At 45.1% G+C, this 5936-nt stretch overlaps 1 long non-coding RNA gene across 1 annotated transcript; it reads right to left on the bottom strand.

Annotated features, from left to right (window-relative positions):
- Window positions 1-3618: 3618 nt before the first annotated feature.
- Window positions 3619-5923, bottom strand: LOC308480291. Its single transcript, XR_013988000.1, has 3 exons — window positions 5831-5923; window positions 4844-4966; window positions 3619-4086 (listed from the first exon to the last, which is right to left on the bottom strand). It is a non-coding gene; the product is annotated as an uncharacterized lncRNA (long non-coding RNA).
- Window positions 5924-5936: the final 13 nt, after the last annotated feature.

Below are 5936 nucleotides of genomic sequence, written 5' to 3' on the forward strand. Positions count from 1 at the left end.
ATCAGCCCTGAGTGCTCACTGGAAGGACAGATCCTGAAGCTGAGGCTCCAACACTTTGGCCACCTCATGAGAAGAGAAGACTCCCTGGGAAAGACCCTGATGTTGGGAAAGATGGAGGGCACAAGGAGTAGGGGATGACAGAGGACGAGATGGTTGGACAGTGTTCTCGAAGCTACAAACATGAGTCTGACCAAATTGCGGGAGGCAGTGGAAGACAGGAGTGCCTGGCGAGCTCTGGTCCATGGGATCACAAAGAGTTGGACACGACTAAACGACTAAACAACAACAACAACAGGTTAAGAACAGACCTCCAGAATGAATTAAGTTCTTAACCCGAGGTACCACTGTATTTTACTTTCTCAGTTTATAGTGGGAGGAAAAGAGCAGGTGGAGGAAAAGAGCAGGTGGATGAAAAAGACAGAGGAGCACAAGATAATTCCTCTACCCTCACTTCCGCTTTGCTGGTACGAGTCTGGCAAGGCACTGGATGTGGCTCTTTTACCACCTTTGGTTTTCCCTGAGCCAGCCAAAGTATGCCGTCATTTCACTGGGCTACTGCAGGAGGATGGGCAGCAGTGCTGGCCAGCCCATGAGGCAAGCTGAGGTGACTGCCTCAGGCAGCAAGATCCACAGAAGCAACACATCCAGCCTCCATTACCTGCTGCCGTCACTGCCACGATGGCAGCGATGACTGTGGTGTGTTCCTTGGAGGTCAGATCTGCTGTCTCCTTTGCAGCCTTCCCCTCCCACCTTCAGAGTGGCCTCTTGGAGAATAGGAGGCACTGATGGTCTCCTCCCACCTCTGGGGAGGAAATGGTGATGTTTGCCCTCTGGGGTCTCCTGGGCTCCTGTTAAGCAAGGTTGACTTGATTCCCCTCTTGTCCTTCTTTTCAGACGGAGGGAGGCATTTTGTGGTTTGGCCTCAGATGCCAAAATGTCTTGGGCTGGCCTTGATGGATGGGATATAAGAACATATAGCAGATAAACACACACTCACACCCAATGACTAGGGTTGCACATTCAATGAAGGTTGCCATTTCAGAGTTCAGTAGTTAGGGGTATTTAAGGTCTGGTATTAGTAAGCTAAATGCAGGGGAAGCTGTCAGAGCTCACCATTGAAATCTGATCTCTCCCCACCACAAACATACTTTTATAAAGCATCTTGTTTTTGGTGCTGTCATTTTAATTTCCCGCAGAGCCCTGGAAAATTAAACTGTGGACAATTAAAACTCAGCACTGGTTCAGGTTCTTGCCTCTAGGTAAGCTTACCATGACCTCCTGAAGTACATCACTAGATGGGACTTTACCAAAGATCACCTCAGACCTGGAGAGAGCCCTGGAGATATTTAGTAAGAATTAAGGACCCATATACGTGGCAAGTATGCAAGGTTTCATTGCAAATTAAGTAAGTACATTCTGGGAAAATCAATCGCAAAGGTACTTTAAGAAAAATGAGACACTGGTAGTTCACCTTAAGCATGGAGGGGAGGAGACACGTTGACAGCTGAGAACACTTATTTTGCTATGAAGTGCATCATTTCTCCCCCCTTTAAAGATAGAATGAAGTTAGGCTTGCACTGTGGCCTCCATCCCAATTGCATCAGTCTACATCAGACAGTGACCCATCAGTACTTCTCAGCTCAAATATGTGACTCCTACTGCTATGATGAATGGCCATCCCCAATTCGTGATCAATATGTGTGCCGTGTTGCAAATTGGAATAGGAGGGTCATTTAGTTCAGTTCACCTTTTAATGCAAATCTTCCCAAATTGCATTTACTGAACCAAATATGCATACCGAAACAGAGATATCCTTCCAATTCTTCTGAATATTGTGATTTAATTGTGCGGCCACCAAAAAATGTGTATTTAGGAGACTGTGTGCATTAAAATGCATGTTAGGGAAAATTAAACTGTATTGCATTGGAGGGCAGGGGGGTGGGGAGATACCTAGAATAGTGTGTAAGCCATTACAAGGAATGTGCACTAAAATACTGGGGGGATAGTCATAAGGGCTTTAAACTGATGTGGAAAATGTGGCTAATTGAATGTAAGATTAGCAAAATGAGGAACTGCGAGAATCTGAAAATGACAGACTTGTCCATGCATTGCCAATAAGGGATCCTTAGGAAGTATTTACTCTTCTAATATGAAGGCTGTTAAACTCCACTCATGCAAGTAATCACTGTGGCGCTTCCTTCCTTGGCTTGAGGGACGGCTGCATCTTTTGAAGATAGTCCAGGCTCCTGCGTTATCTGCATGATTGTCCCAAGAGCTCTGGGAGTGTTCATGCTCCCTCTTGTCATGCAGATGAACAGGGATGAACAAAAGCATCTTTCCCAGCCCACTGCTGTGCACTGCTGTCTGATGCGCTTATCAGTCAGTGAGGAAATCAAATGTATTCGAGTCAATGCAAACACGCAGAGGCATTGTGCAACTTGTTAGCACAGAAGCCCCTATTACTGAGGCTGGGAGAGGGAGGGGGGAATACATTGAATACATAAGGTGATATGACTGTCAGCAAACTGGAGAAGATTAAAGATAAGTGTTTGCTGTCAAAATATATTAAACCATCTTGGGTTCCTATTAATCTGGTTTTTCATACATGGGAGGAATTAGATCACAGAGTCAACCAAAGGAGGAAACCTGATCAACAAAATTAATTTTGCTGTGTAAATAGCTCGAGGACAAACCTCAATAAACCTCACTTGGCAGGGTTTTATTTTGGGGGGGTGTTTTTAATTTAGAAAGCAATAGATGGCTGAAAGAGGGCCTCTCATGTACAAGATTAATTTACTCTTGCTGAGGAGCATATGGACTTTTACAGCAGCCATGCATGAGCTATCCACTCTTTCATTTATTTTCTTTTCAGAGAAAATAATAATAAAAAGCCGCATCTGTTGGTTTTAAGCTGCCATTCTTTTTTCTTTTTCTTTTTCTTTTTCTAGGTTATCTCTTCAGAGAAAGAAGAAGGCAATAAAAGAACTGGGCGCAGTCAGCTATGGATCAGGCCACTGGGCCCTATAGTTCAGCATCCTGTTTTCATGGTGGCCAACCAGATCCCTATGGGAATTCTGTGAGAGCAACAGCACTCATCCTACTTGTGATTCTCAGCAACTGGCATTCAGAATAATATTGTCCCTGATAGAACATTACAATCATGGCTAATAGTTATTGGTAGGCTTATCACTACATTTTGTGGGAATGAATTCCATATGTACTACTACCAGGTATCCTCTATGCACCCTTGAGCAAATTCCCATTGAAATACACAGAGCAGGGAAATGACCAATGGCAGGATCTGATGGAACATGGCCATTGAGCCAGGAATGGGTCACTGGTGGCCCTCAAGTAGCTGCTTTTTCTTACACCTGTCACATCCAATTACCGAGAGCCAGTGTGGTGTAGTGGTTAAGAGCGATAGACTTGTAATCTGGGGAACCGGGTTCACATCTCTGCTCCTCCACATGCAGCTGCTGGGTGACCTTGGGCTAGTCACACTTCTCTGAAGTCTCTCAGCCCCACTCACCTCACAGTGTTTGTTGTGGGGGAGGAAGGGAAAGGAGATTGTTAGCTGCCTTGAGACTCCTTAGCGTAGTGATAAAGCGGGATATCAAATCCAAACTCTTCTTCTGATCATGTAGGCAATGTGATGACATCAAGCAGTCATGCAAACAACCAAATTTATTTCACATGGCAATGCAACAAAGTTGCTGAATTCCACCCAGAATGTTGGAAGTTCAGGGCAGGGGGGGGGGGAGAGAAGTTATTCGAACAGCACATAGTTAAACATAGTGGAATTATATCCCACAATATGTTGTGTTGGCCACTGACTTCGAAACTGGATTCAGCAGACTAACGGAGGGCAAAGGGTATCAGTGGGTACCAGCCATGATGGGTGTGTTCTTCCTCCACTGGTGTAGGGAGTGTGTCTCTGGGAATCACTGCTGGGAATCAGAAGTGGAGAGAGGGTGATGGCATGCTGGTCCTGTCTGCAGGATTCCCATAGGTGTCTGTTTGGCCACCATGAGAAACAGGATGTGTGGTAGATGGTCTTGATGCACCAGCCAAGCTTTTCTTTATATTCTTTACAGGAGAGAGAAGATCAACAGGGGAGAAGAGGGAAGGGATAAGCAGGGATGAATTTTATATATATTTGAAATTGGTGCTTTTTTGGGGGGTGGGATTTTGCAGAGGTACGCATACCTCTAAACGTTTTGTGAATCTAAGCTTGGCCTCACTGAAGGGCAGTATTTCAGTGATCTGTTCTGGAGGCCCGTCTGTAATGTGAAATGCCCGCAACTTGAAGCGTTATATCTGTGCAGGTGCAAGCACAATTTGGCCCTTCTGTGCATGCGTGAAGTGTGATTTAGCGCTTCTGCACATGCGCGAGCAGCAAAATCCAGAAGCAACCCGGTCTGGTACTTCCGGGTTATCGTGGGACTTAACGTGAAAAGACGCAACATGGATCGGACACAACACAACGTATGACTGTACCTCTAAACATTTTTTTAGGGGGAAAAGCACTGCTTGAAACCAAATTATGAGCAGACAAGCAAGGTGGATGAGCTACAGAGCAGGGGAAAGAAAAGTTTATAAGCCAGGGTTTATAAACAAAGTTTACATAAAGCAAAGAAATAGCCCAAAAACAAAGTTTACATAAGGCAAAGGAATAGCCCAAAGCAGGGTCAACCCAGCATGTCTTTTTAAAGGTATCTTTGTGTGAAGAGTGCTGAGAAATATATTTGCTAACATGCTAATGACTTGAGTTTATCAAATATATATCATGTAGCTTGCAAGTGGGTGAAGAAAAGCCTCTGGAGCTGAGCAGCTCCCAACTAACCTTTGGTTGCTGCTGTTATTGAGTAGCAGTATAAGGAAAATGGTTGGTTGCAGCTGAACTGATACTTGTGCCAAAGCTCTTTCTCCGTTGCCTCTGGAGAGCTGATTCTGGCTGGGAACATAACTTGGGGGAAAGGGTTAACTATTCAGCACCATGACCCACAATCTGAACTGCCTCCTTTGCCCCAGGAAAGCGGCATTTGCTCATTAGAATATCTGGTTGTGGATCTCCCCCGCCCATTTCCAACTTGCCCCCAAGTCATAAGCATCGACAGTACTTCAAATGATTCTGTGTCCCTCTGCAAAAAAAAAAATAAAAAATATTTGAAATGGAAATTTTAACATGCAAACACCTGAGCACGTAAAAACAAACAATCGCAGACCAAGTACATAAACTGTCAAACAATACCATGAGTTCCTATTAGGTAAAAGACTATACAGCCGGAACCAAAAGGTAAGCTCAACGCATATGCCACAGCAGAACGAGCCATGCTTGGTGGTGGTGGATGAGACCCTGTCATTTTGGTAACTAAACCGAGAAAGCAAAACTTTGTTGCCTCACATTTGTCATGCTAAAATTCAACTCTGGCCACTTTCTGATGTTGTGCAAAGCTTTCAGAAAGAGCCATGTTCCATATGCTGGCAGCCACCAGCAGTAAGGTAAAAGATAAAAGTAAAGCACCCCTGGACAGTTAAGTCCAGTCAAAGGGGACTATGGGGTAGTGTCGCTCATCTCGCTTTCAGGCCAAGGGAGCCAGTGTTTGTTCACAGGCAGCTTTCCAGGTCATGAGGCCAGCGTGACTAAACCACTTCTGGCATAACAAACACCGTGATGGAAACCAGAGCGCACGGAAATGCCATTTAGCTTCCCACCAAGAGGTACCTATTTATCTATTTGCACTTTGATGTGCTTTTGAACTGCTAGGTTGGCAGGAGCTGGGACAGAGCAATGGGAGCTCACTCCGTTGTGGGGATTCGAACCACTGACCTTCCAATTGGCAAGCCTAAGAGGCTCAGTGGTTTAGATCACAGTGCCACCAGCACCCACTCCAGTAATAACATTGTTCTATACTGGAACTCGAGCCAACTGCCCA

The sequence above is a fragment of the Podarcis pityusensis genome (assembly GCF_964106645.2).
Source record: "Podarcis pityusensis genome assembly, chromosome: 6".
Lineage (NCBI taxonomy): Eukaryota > Metazoa > Chordata > Lepidosauria > Squamata > Lacertidae > Podarcis > Podarcis pityusensis.